This window comes from Astatotilapia calliptera, chromosome 20, assembly GCF_964374335.1.
Source record: "Astatotilapia calliptera chromosome 20, fAstCal68.1, whole genome shotgun sequence".
Taxonomy (NCBI): Eukaryota; Metazoa; Chordata; class Actinopteri; order Cichliformes; family Cichlidae; genus Astatotilapia; species Astatotilapia calliptera.
The window spans coordinates 15837958-15861889 of NC_137441.1; the positions used below are offsets into that span (position 1 = coordinate 15837958).

The 23932-nt window shown below is 41.7% G+C and overlaps 1 long non-coding RNA gene across 1 annotated transcript; it reads right to left on the reverse strand.

The window, feature by feature from the left end:
- Positions 1-539: 539 nt before the first annotated feature.
- Positions 540-23907, reverse strand: LOC113013260 (uncharacterized). Its single transcript, XR_003270807.2, has 3 exons — positions 23769-23907; positions 22503-22608; positions 540-615 (listed from the first exon to the last, which is right to left on the reverse strand). It is a non-coding gene; the product is annotated as an uncharacterized LOC113013260 (long non-coding RNA).
- Between the last annotated feature and the right edge of the window lie 25 nt (positions 23908-23932).

The window sequence follows — 23932 nt, forward strand, 5'->3', positions numbered from 1 at the left end:
GTGTTAACCATATGTAGGTAAAATATAAACTTGCAACAAACATCCCTGAAGATATTAATAATAATCCATCAGAGTGTTATAAACATTTTTGTTCAGAAAATAAAACTTCTAGAAGCCTTCTGTGAGAAAATTTTGATTTTTCTCATTATGTACATCGATATTTAGATGTGCAAAAGACATAAAGACATGGAAATGAAAACAAATCAATGAGCAACAGAGCTGTTCTATTACTGCCACACTGCCATCTCTCCATCCATCATTGGCTAACACTGTGCATTGAAGTCAGCGTGTGTCTGAAGGAGGAAGAGGAGGAGGATAAGGAGGGAGGAAGACGAGAGGACATCGGAGGCCACAGTGCAAGCTCCTCATCCATCATCCTGTAAGACCAAACTTTAGAAGCAAAGGAAAAGGGCGAGGGGAGAGGATGAGAAGAGATGTTTTCTCAGAATGATTCTTTGCTTCCTTCCACTTTTCCTCAAGTAATCAATGAGGCAAAAGCATGCCCTCGATGTTCCAACAGCACAGGAATTCCTCCGTTTCTGTGACTCACCCTCTACAACTAACAGTCGCTGCCCCTTCTGGCCGGCCCGCTACAACGTCCTTCCTCTGGCTGGTCTACAGACAAACGGGGGAAGGGTCACAGAGAGAGAGAGAGCGAGCGAAGGAGGAGGGAGGGAGAGAGGGGGAGACAAGACAGGACAGGGCCTTTAGTCTAGAGATCATTACCTTTACATTATTAATGTATGGCCAAACCACAAAGGACATTCGCAGACAATGAGGAACAGAGTGACTGCTTCTCTGCTCTTTACACCAGAACCCATAGAGAAGGTAGATTTTAAGATTAAAGTAGGTCGTGTGCCACCCTAAATGACTTCAAAAGGCCACTCATAAACAAGTTATTCAGTGAATTTCTTTGCTACAAAATTAATTTCTTCCAAATTTTATAATCAGGGCTGACTATCAAACTTCTTCTAAACCAGAATCTGTGCATATCTTTAAATGTATATATCCAAAGGGAAATACGCTTAAGAAAACAACAATTAAAATCAAAGAATTTTTTTCCCCAAATGCAAATAAATGCATGAAAAAAACCCGCCTGTGTGTTTTTGTATGTATATGCAAGGCATAAACGCAGGTTTGGCAGACAATTTGGTGAAGCAGTGAGCATAATTAAGGAGTGTGCTGTGTGTTTCATTAAATGCTCAATATATCTTGTGTTTTCTGGATCATTTAAGCCCCATTACAGAACAGTGGCACTGCTTTAATTTCTAAAGTGCCTTTGAAAGGCATCACCTCAGGCGCTTATTTCTGCTCCGTCACACACACGTATGCACGTGCACACTTCTATATGTATACATCATGTGCACACACTTTTGCTAGCGTGCAAGAAATGGCCCTGCCCACACACCTGCATTTTTACTCACACATACAACAATTTAAAGAAAAAAATCAGACCCTTCTTATAGTTTAAAACTTTATTTGTCTCCTCTCTGCTCATTATCTGCAACCGTCCCACTGTGTATCATGCTGCATAACAGATGACAGCAGCCTTGCAGTGGCTGAGGCCACTGTCTTGGCTGCCAGAAGCATTTGACTTGCCAGCTTGGCCGGAGGATGAACTCCCGGACTAACTGCTGCCAAGGTCAGATTCTCCCCGAGTGTGTTTGTGTGAACACAGGAATACTTGTCCATTTAGCTCGAGGTGTTAATGCTGATGAAGTTTGGTTTGGTTACTGTATATGCACCGTTGTTAACATTACAGGAGAGAGAAAAAAATCCTTTTGCGCTACTGCAAATTTGAGCTCGAGTCGCTGCACGTGAAGGTATGTGAGAAGTGTCTGCTGAGCCAGCTGCAGATTGAAGGGAGGTGGAGGTAAGAGGAGTGTTGTTCAGAGCAATTGATACATTGTGAATAGAGTGGGCTTCCTGTCCGGGTTTTGTGGCTAAGGTGCTAAATGCTTCAGGAAACCAGATACACTTGCACATCCTCTAAACAGACAGAGGTCCAGGGTGGAAAGTTGGAGGGGTAAATGGAGTAAGAGCAAAAGTAGAGAAGGAGCCAGTCACTCTGAGGTTTCACTGTAGCCCTCCTGCTTCTTCTGTTAGCGCAAGATTATTCAAACTGTTGGCACTACAGCAGCCGCGATGGCAGCTTGAAGTCAAAGAAGGGTTCATTTCTCGGCGAATGCCTTTGTTGTTTGTTCGCCTTCTCCTCTCTAATGAGATGGAATGTGGCTAAATTAGCAGCTGAGAGGCAAAGCTTCATTTACAAGACAATCAAATGATCCTTTACAAAACACACTCAATATGCATTAGATGTCGGCTTTGTGAATATAGGATGGCCTCTTTATGCACTCAAATGAGGAGGGGGGGAGTATTTGGATGGTGCGCGGTGGTGAAAAATGCCAAACTGAAATCATCCATCACCATGCAATATAAAGGCCTGCAGCGCTCTGAGTGGGTGAGAGGAGTGAGATGTTTGTAGTGGCCCACTGGGTTTCCCCTCTGTGAAGGAGGGAATGCGTAAATGAACGTGTGAATGTTAAAAAATGTTCTTTTTATTAGACGAATTGCATCATTAAATCACATTATAAAAACAAAAAATGCACCATTAATTTCCTTCCCAAACAGCCGTAAGTACACGTCTCTCTGTCCCAGTGCCCATCTCTGTGTACCCCCATGGGGCGTCAATCTCAAAGCTATTCCATTCCATTATACTGATCAGTCCAGTAGGGCAGATCTATGAACACATGTTCGGGAATAGAGTTAGAAGTGAAGACAAAAGGGGGGGAAAATCAACTTTTTTAACTAATTGTGTGTAGGCTTCTTCGTCTGAAACAGACATGCCAGCAAACAGGTAGTATCTCCTTTCCACTTTTTGCCCTTCCTCCATCAGGACATGAAAGGTGGCATGAATAATAGATGAGGGAGGTGATGAGATCAATCAGAGGCTATCAGTCCAGGAGATAGGAGTGGACAGAGTAGGATGTAGATCTGCTGCGGACTAGAACAGCAGGGCTGCTGTCAGTGATAGCAGGAAGAGGCACAGATAAGCTCTGATCTGTAAAACACCAGGATGTCTTGACTAGAGAGTCCAAATATATGTGCAGAGCGGAATGAGAAACATCTCATCACGAGCCGGCATCCACACCCATCCCCGCATGCATTGACCTCCTGCACCTCTGCATCTCACATCTGTGACAATGCCACCGCTGCATGACAAATGCAAACAAAAGGTTCACCTATTCATCACTGTAGAGAGGAGGGTGGGGCTAATTATACAGCTGTGAAAATTATGACATTCTGCTGTTTGTTTGTCCTCTAAGAGATTACAATGCTGAGGATGAAGGTGTAGAGGGGAAAAAATAGCCCTACAGCTTCTCCTCCTTCATGAAGAGACACACAAAAAAGACAGACTCGCTAACACACACACACAAAATACAGTTTGCATCCGTACCACCTCGTCTTCGCTTGCGGGCGTGATTAATCCAGTGCAGCGTGAGAAGATTTTGACCCTAAACAGAAAAGTCCTGTTGAGGCTGCAAGAGGCACTGATTTATGTTGGTACCACTCCATCCACATTAATTATCCCCATGCAGGTGCAGGCCCAAATTCTTCATCCCCCCAGCTGTACCCGTATGCTGGGATGCACTGAAATACACATACACACACACACATATGAAGACTCAAATAAATAAATAAGGCAAGCGCATGCAGCCTGCCCTCATTGTGGTGCCAGGCTGTACTTATGGTGTCTGGGTGGCACAGAGAACACTGGCCGTCACAGCCGTGAAGGATTGTGCACCCAGATTTAGCACAAACGCAAATAACAAACCAACTGCAAACACGAATAGACGCACACAGAGTTTGTCCTGAAACGTGGTTTTCCTGACTCCACTTCTTCTCTGAGAAGCTTACCATGCTCCAAGAAGGCTCCACTGCAAGCTTTAAAGCGCTAAAACTGACCTTTAGCAAGTCCAATTTCCAAAGCAACAAAGTTTGTTTGAATTTATCAGTTGTGTAACTATATTCTATTGTATGGTCATGATTCTAATAGTGTGCATGGTCCAAACGGTGCTCTATAATACTACTTAGTTACAGTTATTACAGTACTCAAATTATGGAAATAATAGTGCAGCTTCAGAAACATACTAGTCACCTCTGCCACCTATTTCAGCATTATCCACTACAACGCATCTGTGATCCTCCACTCCTTTATTTCTTTCCCTTATATTGATTTTGTTCTGAAGTTATTGTCCCAGGTGTCACCAGGCTCGCAGTTACACCTGCATTTGTGTCTGCATGTGTGTCTGTGTGGTACTAGCAGCTCTACCACTGTGCTTCCCACCACTGTGTTAACAGAGCTAGTGGTGTGTGATGTGTCACTGAGAGCTCAACTCATTATGGCCTACATTAGCACCCTACCTCGCCCTGATTACTCCCCTGCTGAGCTCAAATCCACAGTACAAATGTGTTTGCGTGTGTGTGAAATCAAGACGAGGCAAAGGAAGCGAAAACGGAACACAGGGAGAAAGAGAGAGAGACCTTTTTTCACTTTAGGATGAACACTGTCTCTTCATCCCTGTGACAGCTTCCTCATTTTTCTAATACAAATGGCTGCCAGTGCTGGTCGGCATGCATCAGGAGCTTGGGAGTGGGCCCCATCACTGCTGCTCTGTCGCTCTCATTTATTACCCAGTTTGTTTGCACTCTTATCCGCGGCCTTGCCCTGCCGGCCCATCCATCAACACGCAGACACACTCAGGCACACATGTATACATGTCTACCCACCGACTGTCAGCACATAGTATTCCTGGGTAAGAAAAACACAGACGTATATGTGTACGTAATGCTTTCACATTTACATAAGCTTTTATATACTTATCGCCACACCAATGTGATTGTAAGGGAATATTACACCACACACTTACATGGCTAGATCAAATGGCGAATTCTCCCACATTTCTTTTTCCAGTAATACCACTTCATCACTGCCATCTGTTCTTTAGCTCGTTTTCTTTCCCCGCTCTCATTTTCAATACGTAAAGACTGTCTCCCAATCACAAATTCCCAAGAGAATAAGTTATGTGAAAGAGCATGGCGCTGGTCAAATCCTCTTTTATCAATATCAGTCAATACACATAATCTTACAGATTCATCAATCAATAGCTTCAAGAAAGCCCAGACACAGATCACGCTATCCCTCGGGGGATCTTTGAACATGTTTGCACAGAGGACAAGTGTGTAAATCCAACCAATCACAACAGCAACACCTTTATAATGACTGGGAGAGTGGTGGGGGCTATCTTTGTGGAAACAGAGATTTGAAGATGGCAACCCTCGTGCAAAGAAAGTGACAAGTGCGATTTAAGCATTGTTTTTTTTTAAATATGTAAAATTTACAGCTTTAAAATACTAAATAATTTTTAATCAAGCATATTTAAGGACCTTTTAAGTTTCTTCTTTCATACAATTAATCAGAAAAACATTGTCTGTGAAATTGGGAACATTTTATAAAATATTATCTTAATCTGTATATTTTTGCTCAGTTATTTGTGAAAATAAGATGCACTAAAAAACCTCTGACCAAATAAGAAACATAGTGAAGGCTTCGAAAAGTTTTATCCATTCTGAATCCATTATTTAAATCAGAAATTTAGTGTGATCCCTCCAAACCTGATTTAATCTAATTTGTTGACTTTTAAAAGTTTCCAGAGTAAATTTTGAAATTCAAGAGTAAATTTTAAAATGCTAACAACCAGACAATCCAGCTAAAATTTGTAGGCCTTGAGGAGATTAAGTCCACTTCACACTTCTAGCTATAACCTCAAAGTTGAACAGCTTCACATACAGCGTCAAAGAAATATGTTTGCAAAGGTGCTCAATATATTGCATAGTGTAAATACAGACAACGTATAATGTTCCACACTTTAATTTCCAGTGTACTGAAAATACCTAAAGTCATGATCGATCACATGACCTCCCATTGATTACAAAGCTGAGAGACGTTTATTTGGGGCACAAATAGTACACCCATACTTTATGTTAAAAAAATGTAAATAATTTTAAATAATTAAAATCGGCTTAATTTTGGCCTGTCATGAAGTTAAATTATTAAATGATTACTAAGATAAAACCTGTTGTTAGTCATTTTAACCATCAACCCAATGAATGAAGTTGCTCCCGCCTTTCACATATAAGTTGCTTGCGATGTTTGTGCTGTAGAGCCCCAGTGTATTTCACAGACTGTAGATTATTGGGTCATTTAAACACTTTGTATGAGCTATAGCTCAAATAGAAAACCCCTAAAAGAGGGAGGACTAGATCATCTGATGCGTTATTAAACAAGTATTACAAATTAAATTTTACCGAAAACCTTAAATGCACCTCCTGTTCAGGGCACTAGACAGCACTGAGACCAAAGCATAGATTTCTCATACTGTCTCAAGGTCACACCACTGCACAAAAACCCATCACCTTCCTGTTAAGTGCTACTTCACTAAAGCCATATTTTTCTTTTCCAGGGACGGATTAGCCAGAGACAATCAATAACATTAATTATGTCTAGTGGAGGTCTTACCTAAATAGACAGTTCAAGTGGGAAATGTTAAAAAAAAATAAAGGTTGATTCTTTACACTGAGTATAAAAAATTCACAGTACAAATCCTTATAAAACTTTGTGGTTTACATAACCCATTTATAACAGTGAAGTATTCGTCTTTCATATGCAAATTAAGCACAAGGGGGACTTGATGAAAAATACTGATATGCTTCATCATTAAGATATTCTCACATTCAAACCAATCACTGTGTGACCACACATACACAGTCCCCCCCTCACAGACACACAAATACAGAGCATGTTTTGGGGGCCAACTGCCAGCAAATGAAGGATCTCCTTCCCAATTCACTTGTTATTGTGCTGTCTGGGTGACAAGTATACCTATAGAGTGAGTATTTATTTCCGGAATGTTTTGTTCCGTTTTCCTGCAATGATGAATGTTTCTTTTATAAATCCATCGCCAGGCCTTTTAAACCATAAACAATATTTCTCGAGCCCAGATTCCTTGTGCAGCAGTCTTGGGGAACCTTGAGATTTCCAGGCTCTGATTTAATGGCTCGTAATTCTTGAAAGGCAATCCTTCTTCACCCTCTGACGCGCAGATGCACCATCGTTCGGGCAGCCCACCATGCTTGCCCTGTGCTCCTCTCCAGATCCCCAGGCCAGGCCAACGCCAGATAAAACTATTCAGCTGGAAACAGCACCAGGTCCCTTCCATCAGTGGCACTGGATGATCTGCTGGGGGCTGACAGGGCAGGGCTTCCCGGTAAGGTTTTTTTGCAGACTGTGTGAGGAATGCTGCTTGTGAATCTGAGATGTCTACTGTGTGCTAACGGATCGGTGAGAACAGGAAGATGAGTAGTACGGCACATGGCTAATTAAACAATATTATAAAAGGTGTCTTTTAACCCCTTGAAATCCTACTAGTGGTAACCCTTGAAGCCCTTCTCACAAACGTAGGATTTCTATCATATTCCAGACCCGATCATAGGAAAAATAGTCAGCTGTCGGAAGTCAATGATGGTGCCTGTCGATGCAGCTAGCCTCGGAAAAATCTGGAAACTATTCTAATGGTCGTTAAATCACGTCTTTATTAATATACCCTGAGGTGTCAAAACCTATCATTAAAGGTACAGAGGAGGTCGTGAAACATTGTCTTTAAGGCAGGACAGAGTTCAGACTAATAGGCTTTGCTAACCGTGTGCTTATGATGACTGAAGAAACCTCTAAATTAGAATCCAAGCTCAGACGCTCTAAATAATGGACTCCTGTTTACACTAGGACACAGTGATTGCCTATATTTAGCCAATAAACACTGAAATACTTTGTGCACCAAACAGATAATGTTGAAAATGGGCAGACGACACATGACTGAGGAAACAAAAACGTGTACTTGATTAATTCAAAAGCAATGTTGAAATTAAGTTTTAAGAATTGATTGAGCAAGTACTGCACAATAAAAGGACACCAGTGGATCAAAGGGGACCGGCGCATATGCTGCAGGCCCGGATGCGCTGTCTACACTGGCTGTCTCTCACCTTTTACCCATCCCTGTTGCTTGTCATGTGTTTCTATGGTGGATTAAGAGTTTTCATGTGCTATGCGCTGAGGTGTTTTTTTTCTGTTCAAACTGATCTCCCTGTTGGAGCTCAGTCTGGGGGGAGTTCTTTTTTCTCCTTGTCCTTCCTGATGTTGTGCATTTTTCCATTGTTCGGTTCCAGGTCGCTGCTCGTGCAGCTGACCGGCCAGCTACCTAGCCTGACCTGTCTCCCCATTGTGATGTTTGTGTATTGTATGTATGGTCGACAAGGTCAGTCTCTTAATTGCCCCTTGGGGATAAATAAAGTCTTCTGAATCTGAAACCAGGGTGGATTAAATATTAGACTGTTCGGAAGGGAAGTTGGGCAATCAGAGGGCACAAAACGGAAAAAATCATTAAAGCTTTCTTTCGCATCTGGATATAACATGAGACAATTAAGCACCAACATACAGAGAGAATATAATTTGGTGCTTCATGCTGTTTAACAAGCTTATAGCAATAATAACTAAACAAGGATCCTTGATAATGCCTGCAGACATGCAGCTCAGCTCGTCTCCACAAGTCTGTGCAGTATTTAAAAACAATAATCAATTGGTGGTTTTTAATGGCATAGGCTGTTAAAACATTAGTGAATTTCACATGACACTGAACTTTACCTTACCACTTCTCTAGACGCCTTTCATCGTGGTGGCACGTGGCAGAGGTTACGCTGATTTGAAAATATGCAATAAAAGCACCCCAGCAAGTCAACTAAGTACAAGAGGAAAAACAACAGCAAGTTAAAAAAGCAATCATTAAGCTGGTATCACTAATTGTGTTCCTTCCTCTCCTTGTGTATAATCTCTGGTTCCTTGCTTTGCCTTCATTAACAATGGATGAATTAATTAGAAACCTTCACAGGATTTCTGCACAGTGAACCCAGGAGATAAAAACATCCTATTCCTCAGACCTGCTCCTTTCCTTCTTTCTTCTTTTCCGCACTCTCTCCTCCCTCTGCTCTTAATTGTATTGTTTGCTTGTTGTGTCGATAGCAGGATTAATTTCACTATAGATCAGGATTATTGACCTTCTCGTCAATGTTATTTCATTTCTGTAAGGTGCTAATTATAGAGAACAGGGAGAAGCAAATTGCACTGTAACTTGCCTCACTTGCTTTCCAATAAAACAGAAAGAAAACAACATTAATTTCCTCTTAGCTGCTTTCCTTGGCGAGGTAAATTCAAACATTATCGCCCTATCTATGACAAATAGAGGGGACGCTGTTAGCGACTGTTTTACTTGATTGGTCAACTTTATATTCACAGCACTGTTGATTACTCTGACCTATTCCTCTCAGACAAATGCCATTCTTGTCACACTGCTCCCTTCTTGGTTCCCTCACTTCATTTTAGAGAAGGGGAGGGCACAGTTCATAAACAATTAACCGGCTGGATAAGTGATACACTCAAGCGCTAACAGACCTGAAAAACATTGTGTTAAATTCTGGTAATTGACTGGAGGGAGGTGAGCACCAGGCCACCGAGACTGAGCAGGCAGTATCTTAGAGCTGGTGCTTGGGGGGGGGGGGGGGGGGGGACACTTTTGAACCATCATAATCTCATGAAAGGTGACAAAGGACCACACTTTTTTCAAAGGGAACGTGAAAGGCAACAGTATAAATGTCTTTAAATAGGCAATTACAGCCAACAAATCAAAAAAAGATCTCCAAGTCCAGTAATTTGCCACCATTATGGTCGTTTTGTGATTGAATCTACTTCCAAAGGTCTACCCAAGTACAATGAGCCCTAAGACCCTCTTATCCACCCTTTTCTTCCCCTCTCCACCCCTCCCTTCTCCAGCAGTCCTCTAATGAACTGAAAGGTCAGAGCACTAATAAAACTATTAGCAGAAATGAATCTCTCAGATGTGTTAATGCACTTTTAATTCCTGTTAGCAAATTTCATCCCCCAGCAGTTTGCTGCCCGCTAATGAGAAATAAAACGCCCCGCTCTAGGGAAGGGGGATGGGGGAATGGGTCGATGCTCCGGCTACTCCATAGCAGACTCCATACGCACACACACAAGTCATATACACTAACACTGCACCTTACAACACCCTGGATGTGCTGGATGTTATTCACGGACCGAGGCCTGTTTTCAGCCCTGTGATTCCGCAGGGTTAATTAAAGAGCACATCTCCATCTGTTCTCATTCAGCCTCAGCTCAGTCTCTTCCCATCAAGCACGCAAGACAGTCTCACACACACACACCCAAACACACACAACTGAATCGCGTTTTGACTCTGCTGGCGCTCTTCGGCACAAAGACAAGAAACTTGACAGTACGGTGTTCACAGGGACACAGGTAAACATGCTGGGTCTTAAAGACATGATCTGAGCTCTCAGCCTTTCCTGACCTGACTAATGAGGTACAGACAGATGATGTGACCCTGATGTCAACCGCTAACAGAGCTGGAGAATATACAGCCATTGTAGACAAGATGTTCCCTGTGTTTGTGTCAATGTGTCTGTCAGCTCAGCTGCCACGTGTGACCTTTCCCAGGAAATCAAGTGGGCTTTTTTTAACAACTTTTTTCCACTTACAAGGTGCATATGCTAGTGGAAGAAATCAATTTGAGCAACTAAGTCCATTAGTAAATAATTAATGTATCACTACAACTGGAAGCAGACAAAATGTGTTAGGAAGTTGGATTTACTGAGTCAGAATGAATGAAATATATATCTGAAATATGACTACAGCACTGTACAACAGTCTTGAACCACACTCTGTCAATATTCTGTGTGACCACCTTTATTCTTCAGCAAAACTATAGTAGCAAAACTTGGTTGCACTTTCTTGTTTCTCTTGTAATAGTTTTCATGAATAGTTCTCCAGGCTTCACAAGAGTCACAAGACAAAACCTGAACTTTTTATAAGTCCCATTACACGTGGCATAAAACCATCAAAACATTTCATAAAAAGAACATCATACCAGTAGAATTAATTGAATCATAAATTCTGCTCTCTACCAAAAAATCCTGCAGGAGAATGTCGGGCCATCAGTTGAGCACACCTAGATTATGCAGCAGGACAATGAAAGACACATATGAATCTTTTCAGAATGAAATCAGCATTTAAAAACTGCATTTTATATCAACTTGATTGATCTTTGTCTAATATTAAAATATCACTGATGATCTAAAACATGTAAGTGTAACGAATATGCAAAAACTAAGAAATCAGGAAGGGGGCAAATACTTTTTCACTGCATTTGACAACAAGTAAAGTGCTTTTGGTCCCATCCCTGGCTCCTGGGGTGGCACAGTTGTTTTTTTAATTGCATAGATAAAATGAAACACATAAATTTGCAAAACAGACAATTAATTCACAAAGTGATAATTATCCTGTAACAGAGGTCAAAAACTGACCTTTCAATTTGACTGGCTGACAACTTGATTTGGTTTGTTGAAAAACTTAAAATTAAATATATCTTTTTTTCACAACCACAGAGGGGTAACTGATAAAACTGAGAGCACAAAAATGAAACGAAGAGCCCAGGGGGGAGGGGCAGAGAATTCTATTATCAAACTAAGCCTTTTAATCAATAAAGAGATAAAAGATATTTTAATCAAAGACATATTTCCTTGTTTGTATAATGCTTCTGCCGCCAACGTGCACATAATCTTTAAATGCTGAAAAGGATGCATAATGCTCTCCCAGAGAGCCACTCATCCATATAAACACAAAATAGGAGCAGTCAGCAGAAATACACACCAGCCCGGCCCGGCTCACAGACACTCCATAGACGCCAAATTACATTAGGATGGGCATATTAAGGGGAATTGCATCCTGTAAACTAGAATATTATTTCTACACACAAACATGCTGTGTATCCATACACACGCACACAAATAATTTTTCAACATCATACTCTCCCGTCCTGTGCTCACTATTAAGTAACAGATCCATATTGTTATATGTGTGTGCCTGAACATACACACGTAAACCATAAACACAAAGCATGGTGCTATTAGTGTGAGGGCTGTTTGTCGGACATGCAGGCATCCGCTGGCCGTGGCTAAAGCGTTTCAATGAGATTAGAGGGGTAACCGGAACCCTTCCAGGCCCACTGAACTGAGCTCACACCAGGATAACAAGTCCAGAGGTGGTGAGCAGGCTGGATCAGGTTCCAGGAGCTAATGGGTCAAATACTAACTGACACTTAATTGCGTGATAAAGTGTGCACATTTAGTTTTGTGTGTGTGTGTGTGTGTGTGTGTGTGTGTGTGTGGGAGGGGGGGTGTTTTCCTGTTTAATTCTCCTTTAGATTCCTGTATATGAATACTATTCTTGGTACAAACAATCTGTCTGTGTGTGAGTGTGTGTGGTCAAGAACAGTACACTCCTTGCAGTGCATCAGAGTTTGCACTTCTCCACTGGGGAAGCAAACAGCAGCTCCAGTAATGGTGATTCATGCTTTCCGTCAGGCCCCCTGACAGGCTGGGTTCGATCCCCTGCTCAGCGCGCTGTAGCGGCAGTAACAGCAGCCGAGCCAAGCGCAGGACCACGGACATCATCATAACTGCTGAGGGTGTGCTGGGCTGCTGACATATTGATCGACCCTCAGTTAGAAGATTTGATAGATTGACCCGAGACTCTTGACTTTAAACAGTAAATCGAGGAGGACAAATCAAAAAGTCTGAGAAAACAACTGAGGGAAAAGGTTAAAAGTAACAGATATAATTCAATTCATGCGTTTAAGAATGCAACTGCAAATTAACCTTTAGCCTGTTAAAAAAAGAAGAAGAAAGAAACTATATTGGTTTCTAAGAGCCCAAAGTCACCTTGACACAATTTCTAACTGCTTACTGATGACCAGTCAAAAAGTTTTCAAAAAGTACTTATACAAGCAGATAAATAAAACACTCTAAATCAGACTTCATGACTACACTACAATAATCTGCATATAGAACCACACCAGCAGTCTGCAGGCCCAATAACATATCAGACAGCCAGGCAAAGCTTAAGCCCTTTCCTCCTGTGGGTCCTGTGGGGCTCAGGGGCCAGGAAGGACCAGAGAGGCTACGAACTCACACTAACGATGGAGGAAACCGTGTCCAGTCGGCTGGAGCCTGAGATGGAACAGAAGACCCTGCACCATTGTTCTGCCAACACACTGACAGTCGGTGATTTAGGACCAGGGCTGCCCAGGAGCGTTAGGGGAGGGACAGGAGCAAGGGAGGTCAGAGAGAGGCTCCACAGGCACCCTTCAACAATCTTACCCGAATGCCTCCATCCATGAGATGGCAGAATTAATCATGGCTGACCTAGTGCGAGGCTTGGACCTGGCTCCTCTCCACCACCCCTATCCCCTCCATCGACCCCCTCTTCTCCCTGGACAAACATGACAAATCTTGTGTTTATTTACTTAAAAAGACCAGGAGAAAAAGCAAAAGGGGGGCAGATAAAAAACTGTATAAAATCAATACAGAGTTAGTAGTTCCTGCCCTGCTGCTGCTCTTTCTTGTCTGAGCAGCAGAAGAAACCTAAGCTCGGGATAATAAGGACTCCAGGAGGAAAGGGACGCAGGTGCCTTCAGCTACCTCCACATAACTGGAGGGAAATGTGGTAAAAAAAAAAATTTAAAAAAAAGCCAGCAGAGAATGAGAGCCTGGTACAAAATCCACCTAAAAATTACTTTACTACAAACATACCTAATTACCACCAAATAGGAATTTTAAAAAGCACTATTTAATTTCTCTGGATCATCTCAGGATCATCTTAAAAAATATGTAAGACAAGGCCTATGGTGTGCGCAATGTGTGTGCATAGTCAGGCATGTTGTGGTACAGCTAGTTTCTAAGTTTGAGTGCAGGCAGCAGAGGATTGAATCCACAGAGCCTCTGCTCTCGCCACATGACAGGGAGAAAACAGATAAGGCTTGCTCTCAGGGGAGAGGGAGGGTGGCCATCAAGCTAAACCCCTAAAAAGAAATAGCAGCAGTGAGTTGTCAAGGTTTCTGTCATATCCTACATCACGTCAGCCGCCCATTCCATCCCATCTCCTGGCAAGCCATGCAGACTGCTACGGCCAAGGATGAAAGTGCTTGAAAATGGGAGTCATTGTAAACCATTTTCTGCCCTGGAGCCCCACCACCAACACCGCCCCCTCACCCTCACCATCCCCTCCATCTCCACCCCTCTTCTTCCCGACTGCTCTTGAAGACAAATGGGTCCAGGGCAATGACAGAGTGCCTGATCCACAAATCACCAGCGGCCGGTCTGCTCGTCCACTGCTTCCTCTTCCCCCACTGCCTCCTCCCTGCACCCAGCCTCACCCCCTCCCCGTTCCCAGCCCCTCCATTAGTCATGTGCACGCGGGCAGCAGCCAGCAGCCATAATTAGACAAGGACAAATAGCCAGCCGCGGACACGGACGAGTCCGGCCGCTAAATAAGGGCCTGTTTCCATACTGAAAGGTGGGCGGCAAGTAGGGCCAAGGAGAGGACTGGGGTGTCAGAGAGGGAAGCAGAAAGGAGCTGGTACTGTCCAATACACCCTGTGACCATCTTGCCCTGGCCTGGCAACTCATTTATTTTCCTACAGGCCTATGAGTTGAACCTACACAGCTAACCACATACCCCAAAACTAAACCCCCGCTCCAACGCCACTGCACACCTCAACTCCATTCACAATTCAAACTGAGTTGTATTCATGGTCTTGGTTACTCTTCTCAAATGATGGTTAGTTTGGAAGGCTATCCTATAAACAGATTCATTTCATGACTGTTAAACTTTTTTCAAAGTGTTGAAAGTGTAAAATTCAAGATCAAATTGTTTTCTATACAAAACCCGAACACACCGATTCATCTGTCAAGGCAAGGGCAAGACAGAAACCTCATACAACTCTCTATCACATTCCTGTCAATGTACCACCACTACGTCACTTGTTTTTGTGGGTGGTCAAACCAACTCTAAATAAATAAATTGAGTAAGTAAAGCAATGCTGGAGCAATAAAGCGCAATAAAGAGGTTTCAGGGTACATTAGTTGTAACATTAGAAGGGTGGAATTAGCAAAAATGAGAACTCACAGAATCTGATTACACACGGCCGAAGAAACCGGCAGTCAACAAAATATAAATTACAGCCATATGAGCGTAGGGCAGGCTGAATCCACAGAGGAGTATCAGTAACAATTGCTTTGGCCAGGTCAGAGCTGCAACACACTTACTGGGCAGAAGGGGGTCGACAAAAAATGACCGCCACGCATACACACACACATGCGCACACGTACACATGCACACAGCATGCTCCACCAGAGCAAACCTTATTGATCTACCTCCTAATTTCCTAATTAGTTTTTATTGGATTTCATAATCGTCATCAGGACACATCAAAAGAAACTCAAAACCCCAGCAAGATTTTCTGCCCTCCTCAACATAATTTTTTTAAGCTGTGAAAATGAAGCCATGTATTCAATTCCAAGTCCCCAGCTGTGAGAGCGATCCTGTTTTTTTTTTCCCCCACTTTGCTACCAGAACTCCTTGGACAGCAAACACTGCACAAACACACATTTTCTCCCATGTGTAGTAACCGATGTTTAGCATTGCACATTTTCTGCATGATCTGCTGCTATTTGTCACACTGCGCTCCTCTGGTTGCCTCTCACTTGTAGGATTTGTTAAACATAGAGCTGAAAGAGGAGAAGAAAAATGTGTTCCTCACTAACACTGATAGTGGTCACTGTTCATTCAGCAGCTTGGCTTTCTTAAGTCTTTTACAGCTCATGTAACCTCACAAAACTTTTGTCATACCCCCTGGTGACTCTAAATTATTATTGGAATTTATCCCCATCACAGGAAATTTCTTTCTGCATTATAAATAACGTGAATACCACAGCTGCATGTACAAGAAAATACTAAAAGACTTCATTTTGAGCAGTGAACAGAGCAGCTGGCCAATAGTTTCTACACATTTTAATGTGCCAGACGTTATACTGAGTAGAGAAAGCAAACGGGGTTCAGAACATAAAAACATGTGGTCCTCATTCACATTTGGAACACTTGGATTCACTAGTGTCTGCTTATGAAGAACTAAACAGACACAAAGGCTTCCATGGGCTTCAACTTAACTGCATCTTTGCTACCCTATCCTCTCCAGATGATCCTTGGTCTGCAAAAATTGAAGACCAAGAGCATGAAAAAGAGGGAGTAAGAAACTATGTTCCATATAGCGCTGTTCTCTCTATTTGCAACACCCCTCTAATGCCAAAGTGTGCCAAAGTAAGAAACTGTAATAATACTAAAAACCCTCCTTTTCCAGGCTTTGCTGCACTTGCTAAATGTTCACACCCAGATGTTAAACAGCCACAACAACTAATTTTTTCTTTTTTTTTCCTCTTTGTTATGGCCCCATTTTGAGACAAAACCTCTGGCATGATGACACCAACACAGCTGCTTTGAAATGAGGGTGATGAAGATAAAGACAAGAAGAGAATGAAAGATGTTGCAGGATTGTCATTGTTATTGACAGCAGAGCACCAATAAGAGCTGATGAGGCAAACCTAAAAAGTAATCTTTGTGAAGTATATAAAGCTTTGTGTGTTGGCTCTTTTTGTGTTTGATTAAAAACAAGTCTGCTATTACTCAATGATCCCAGAATGACAAATTATTTTTTAATATTCACGATACTTTGAAACACATATTAGGGTTAGCTATTTTTTAAATCTGTGTAAATTAAACAGTTTAAACAGGGATAAATGATTTACAGTCCATAGAAAGGGCTAAGTTGAATAGTCCAGGTTGTGTTGAAATGTATCCTGTCGGATCATTCTTAAGATCTTGATGTACACTTGTAGGTAATTAAAATTAATCATTAAAAATAAAGACGTGTGTCTCATCAGATAGAGTTAAACCAGGTATCAAAGCCAGCGACATCCTGCTGGCTACATCTACCTTCTACATAGCGTTTGGTGAGGTCAAGAGAGACGTTCTCTCCCTTCTTCTGTCTAGTTGTCTCAAATAATCGACACCTTCACTCCACTCTGTACTACAATTTCTTACTGAATAGGTGAGCCCCGTCTGAAGAGCCTCTTAGTGACCCCACCGCTTCTATCACATCATCCTTTGCTCACACTGAGGTGTATAACGGGGGCACAAGAGAGCAGAACGAGCTTAAATCCCAGTGAAGATGTTTTTGGCCTTGATCACCAAGCCCATCGATCCCTGGCTGATTCCCACTCAGATACGTCTTATTTTATTAGTGGCTTCGGCCTTCTGCCGCCCCATTCCGCTGTGATCAATACCAGCATGGGGATGGCCCTTATTTTTCACTTTTAGTGCCTTAACGCTGTTTAACCGTGTCACCTGATAAACGACAGGCCTTCCCCAAACACTGATTTCCTATTGATTTCTCCCTCATTCAGCCATCCCTTCCTTCGTCACTCTCCTATTGTTTTTATCTTCAGTTATCTTCTCCCCCCAACCTCCATACCTTTAGTTGAAACTGGTCAGCTAACCACCTTTAGACTATTTCAGCCACAGAAACCCATTTTGTTAAGAGTTAGCTGAGGTTCAAGAGGGTGGATCATCTCCTTTAGAGAGCTTGTAAAAGCGTACATCATTATATCATTATGTAAGATCACAGTAATTTCAAACCATTTCTATGTGGTGCTGAAAGGTAGGTTTGTGTTTCTCATTTTACATCATTACCCACCAAACGGCCCACACACAAACAGTGGTAGAGGTCTATCTGTGTGCATGCAAGCATTAACCATGCAGGATACAGTGAGCACCATGCAACAGATGCTAAGACAACCTGGAGGGAGACAGCTCCATCCATCATCCACTGAAGTCCTGATGATCGAAGCAGGGCTTGGACGATGGAGGAGAAATCTCTGGGAGTTCCAGTAGGGCAACATAAAATCCACTTACTGGGTTTCTATTGGCTATAACTCTATAAACAGATTACATGTGTGTACAGCAGAAGGTGAAATTAATTCAGAAACAGATGAACAGCACTGATGAACAAACAAGATAAAATGAAATAAACTGCACCTGAATACTGGAGGAGACATATCATAAAAATGGAGGACTGACCCACAATCTGGCTGTCCAACCTCTATTGCCCTCTCTCTTCTCACACTGTACATTATTTATGCAAAATTAAACCTGCTCCTATTCCTGCTTAGTCTGGCTTATCCACTCAGTTACCTCTTTATTGATCTCTCATCTAAGGCACTTCTGTAAATCCAGTCCACTCCTTCCAGCCTTGCTGCCATTAATGCCATTAAATATGGGTCTCTTATCACCAGATACTTTGAAGATATCTATCTTGTTGTCTCCAGATTATAATTCTGGGTTCATTTTCTAATTCAAAGGATAATAAAATAATCTTATCTTAGTAAAACTATGTTTATTTAAAGTTTGTGTCCTGTAAAAACACATTCTTGTGATTACCTGAGTTGTTTACTACTTTACACATTTACAAACTGTTCCTTATAACAAAAGAGAAATAAGCTGAGGTTGATTGGACTTACAAACATAATGACTTTTGAAAATTACAAAATTCATGTTACTCAAATACAGGGTTGGATATGTGATCACAGATTTTGGATACACAATCATTAGATACACAAACAGGATGAATGATCTCTTTATTATTCAAGGTGATATTTAAAATGCAATAAACAGTGCAAGCAGAACACCACCAATTTGGTAACATCATGAACTTAAAATAACTGTGTAGCAGTTGGATGCCAACCACACCGTGCACACCTTTGAAGCGAAGGTGAAAACAGGTAGGAGGCGCAAAGTGGCATTTTGGTGCAAAATGTGTCTTGGACTTTAACCAGAAGCTAATCCCCATCTCACATTAATCTGCAGGTGCTTTGGTGATTTCTAACAAAATAAATCCATCCACTTTCTTCAGCTTATCCAATTCAAGGTCCCAGAGCCACTTGAGTCTCTCCCAGCTGCCCACAGGGCAAGAGGCAGGGTAGACCCTGTCCAGGTCGCTAGCCTGTCACAGGGCCAACACAGAGAGACAGACAACCGGTCACACTCACACTTATGGCCAATTCAGGATAACCTAAACCCACAAACTGCATGTTTTTGGACTGTGGGAGGAAGTTGGAGTACCTTGTAGAAAACCCACAAAGACACAGGGAAAACATGCAAACTCCACATAGAAAGGCCCCGGCCAGGTAATGGATTACAATTCAGGACCTTCTAGCTGGGAAAAAACAGTGCCACAAACGATTATTTTGATAGTCGACTAGTCACCGATTATTTTTGCGATTAGTCGACTAATCAGATCATCCATTGAACACAAAAACGTACAGCTTATTGCACCAGCAGCATCTGCTCTTATATAACTATCATTAGCTTACAGTTTTAAGTGTTTAAGGTATGTGCTAACTAAAAATAAAGACAAGATGATAGTTTATTAAATTTTAATGAAGTTTGCAGATTGTTTCGGTGAAGTTTAATAAACTCAGCCGTCTGCTCCTTGCTATCTAAAATATAACAGGACACTGGAGTATATTCTCGAGCATCTCACACTTCTGATAATCAGCTGTCTGCTTGATGTTTATTCAGCTGTGTAAAAACTATAACTTTAATCTCAGCCAAACCGATTTACTCAGGAACAAATAAAATACTGAAAAAAGCCAAACGATAACATTTTTAAGTTATCTAAGTGACTTATATATGTTTAACCTGAGTAGCGAAAAATGGCGGTGGGTTTGAAAACTATTTGCCGGGAGTCCGGTGTTCTCACGGGCTCTAGTGAGCCTTGCCCCCGGCTAGCTAACAAGCTAGTGGGTAACAGACGTCTCCGAAAACGTCGGAGCGCTTTTGAAAATATGTAGTCTTGATAAACTGAGCAGATATTTGAAGTTTACACAGCTACATTCTCGCCTGAAAATATGTTAAACGTTTATTTTGTGACCCAGAAAGAATAATAAGAGTAATATTAAAACTAACTAGCTCAGCCATGGGTTTCCATGGCTGAGCAGCTCCTGTAATGTGCCGCTGTCCCAGTACTTTTGTTGATGCAGAGTATAGTGTTAAATCTGCATCCTCTGATTTGAGAAGTGCAGTGCCATAATTAACTACTACCCACTGTGTTTTATCTCACAGTGGACAGTCATGTGCAAATACCACATAAATCAGACCAGATGATGCTGAAAAACTTTCTGATGAGTTGTTGTTGTGTCGCTTTGTACTTTTCAGGCAATTTCCAAGGAGATGCTTCTTATCGTTTGTTGAACTATCACGATGCCTCATACTCAACTTCTTGAGCCAAAAAAAACAGGTGTGCTTGAAAACATCCAGAGGATGCGTGTGCTCGGGAAATACTGCTTTGGGTGTGTCATGAAGTTTGTGCCTTTAAATTAGGGCTCTACTTGCTTTGGAATTGAATATGCATAACATAAAATTAACAATTTAATTTGAACCTTGGCTGTTACCATTACAAGCTAAAGAAATGTTCAAAGTCAAATGTTGCACTGTAAAAAAAAGTGGTCCCATTTCACATCCATGCATGAAGTTTGAATAAGTAAGCTTACAGCATCTGTTAAGGTGTCTGCTAACATCACCTGGCATCTTTCATTAGTTCCCCCCACCTTTTCACAGAAGGTTAAGTGATAAACTGGCATTTATAGCATGGCCTGCCAAGTAACACGGGTTAGAGAGCACACTGAGAAACTGACCGTGAAGTAATAACAAGCGAGCGTAGGCAAGAGATTTTCTATTAACACAAGGGGAGATGAGTTAAAAGGGTTGCTGGCTATGTGAAGACCAGTTTCTTCAACAAAACTGCCCCGCTTTAACAGCCTCCCCCCACCCCTACAGTACCACTGTGCAAACTTATCAGACTACAGCCATGAAGGAGCTTGAGCACCAGCTAGTGGTAAAGCCGTTTCACTGCCAAGACAGTCCTCACCAAACACATTAATCATGACCAGGGGAGTGTAAAATTCAATCGGCTCCTTCCATCCATTTCATGTGAAGCAGACTGAAGGCCGGCCTTGTAGTGCCTGAGAAAGGAAGGATGAAAAAAGGAGGAAAAAAGAAAAAGGAGCTCCCTGCACTTCATCAGAACCCCTACTTCATAACAAATGGAGTGTCTCTCTGGCGGAGGAGTGCCATCAGAAACACGCGTTCTCTCTATCCATTTAATTCCGGCAGTGGAGGAAGGGTCAGGGAGGGAGCAGTGGGTGCGTGTTCTGCTCTCCGCTCGCCGCTTCGCCAGTCACACAGTAAACTACCTTTTAGGAATTGTTTCTCAATAAGAAATGATCAGTCCATTTATCTGCACCAGGCGGGCCTGTCTCCTCACCCAGACCTCCAATATTTTTCGTTTGACCTGATCAGGGCTATAAACTAGACCGAGACACTTTCAATTTGTCACCCGAGGAGGCCTCTGCAAGTCCCACGCTACTGATTGCATCCTCCCTCCCAAATGTAAAAATTCCTCCTGTGCTTGAAGGCTTCTTTTTTTCGCCCATGCATACAGCTGCTTGGAAATAAAGCCTCTGATGCTATAAAAAATATTCAGAGAGATAATCGCATACATATATCCCAGAACATGTTATTTCTTCTAATGAATATGGTCAGATAAAATAGGTGCTAGTAGTTTAACAGATTATTCTTCAAGATTTTGCACGTGATTGCAAAAATTCCTATCTCTCTGCACAAGTACACTAATTACCATCTTATGTTGCACTCTTTTTAAATGCACCAACTATAGAAGCGTTCCCTTTTTTAAATAGCCTTATTATCAAGGTAATGACAGCAATGAGCATCAACCTCTAAGCGGATTAAACTTTTTAACTGTGTAAGTATCATGAAATTGTTAATGTTTAAGAACATTTACTGAGAAAAATCTTAACAGACTCAAATAACAAACAAGAATGTATTTCCCAATTTTTGGTCAAGCCACACAGTAAACAGGTAAAATAGTAACATCATCACATTTCTAATCATAAACCTAATCTTAGTACACTGCGAACCCCTCTGACAAACAAAATCTTGCAAAAGCTGTAAAAAAGCACTCATTACCAATTAAGTGGGGAAATATTAACCACAATGTTTTCTTTCAAAACACGTCTAAACTTTGAACAGGGGGTAATTACAAGTCACACATGGCTTGCTTTCCCATCAAGCGCTTTAAAACAGTTAAACATTCTTTGAATTGGATGGAACATGTCAATGATTTTTTGACAGTGCTGAAATATGGCGAGGAACGCTCAACCACATACGCACAACCTGTTCAAAACTGCTGCCTCGTCCGAGTCACATGCATGCTATTAATCACTGATACCTCCGGCTGTCAGCTAACATGTATGTGGTTATACAACACTAATGGGCAACTGAGTGGAACTGAAAAACACGTGTAGTAATGTAGCCTTTCATCTCTTACTTGTTTTTGTCCTCCACGAAGATGTCAGGTTGAGAAATTCATCATTCCCGTCAGCTGACAGTGAGACAGAAACACCATAGCTTAATGCGCCGTACCACCGAAGATCCTTAAAACAAAGAGCACACCAAATGCATAAGATGCATCAGCAGTGCCTTTGTGACAATGCGACTGAGCAAACTATGTTATAGGTGCATTGCATTGCAGTGCATTTAGTGTTTTAAAAGACACTCAAATGACCACATAACCTGGCATCACTAGATAACAACAGAAATGGCTATGAAAGAGCACAGGTGGGTTAACAGAGGCAAGAAAAACAAATAAAAGCAATCTGAATTTTAAAAAATGAATAACAGGAGGTAATGGAAATTATACAGTTGCAGTAATTTATGGAAATATTTGGTCGAATGGTCAACTAAGGGCTAAAATTCTGGCCTTTCTTCCAGCTTCTAACAATGATTAATAAATCATATTGATCATATTAAATCCCTCTTATACTAGGGAATTTAACCTTACAATGTAAAGTGGCTTGAAATGACTGTTGTTGTGCACTGGCGTTATATAACTAAGGTAAAATTGATCCATTTATAGACTGAGAAAGTATTCGCTTTAAAAAGACATGTGCAGTGTAAATGCTGGCCATCTCTGTGGAGACTGAGACATCATATGCATTATTTGAAATTCTCATTTAAAATATTGTCTTATTGTGATTATCTACACCATGGAAAGATATGTGTCTGCACCAACCCCCCCTCTTTATTTAGGCTGGCTACTGGCTGCTACAGCAAGTATGTAAGCTTTCTTCCTTGCTTTCATTTCTACTGTAAACTCCAACTCTTTCTCAGCATGCTTCATTTTGTTATCAAACCACAACCACCTGCATTAACTAATAATAAATGTGCAGCACAGGTTAGCCTCAAGACTTTAAGCAAAAAATCAGGCTTTCAACCCCAACCGAACTCACAGAAAGGTAAAAAAGAAAAGAAACTTTTACTCCTCAGGCCTGTAATTTTGGGACTCTTGTTATTGTTTGTTTAATTAGGACTCCTTCATAAAGTTTGCCCTGGCACAAGCTACCGCCTGAAAGTTAACATTATCGTCTCATCTTAAATCCGTCAGTTAACATCAGCAGCATCAGACTAAAAGCATCACTTTATGTAAGCATTGCCATAAATCTAGCCAGCTACATTACTAGCTAACAGCTTAAAGGCAAAATAGTTCAATGAGCAATAAAGCGTCCATGCTGTACACAACATCTTAACTTTATACCTTGTCTGTGTTGGGGCACAGTCTGGGGAAGCACTCAGTAGATATTCAGTAGATAATTGATGCAGTGAGTTTGGTAGAAATGCACGTAAAGATGGCGCCTGCTGCTCAGCCTGCATGTCAGGTGTGTGCCGTACACTGAAGCACCTGTAAAACGCTCACCTGCC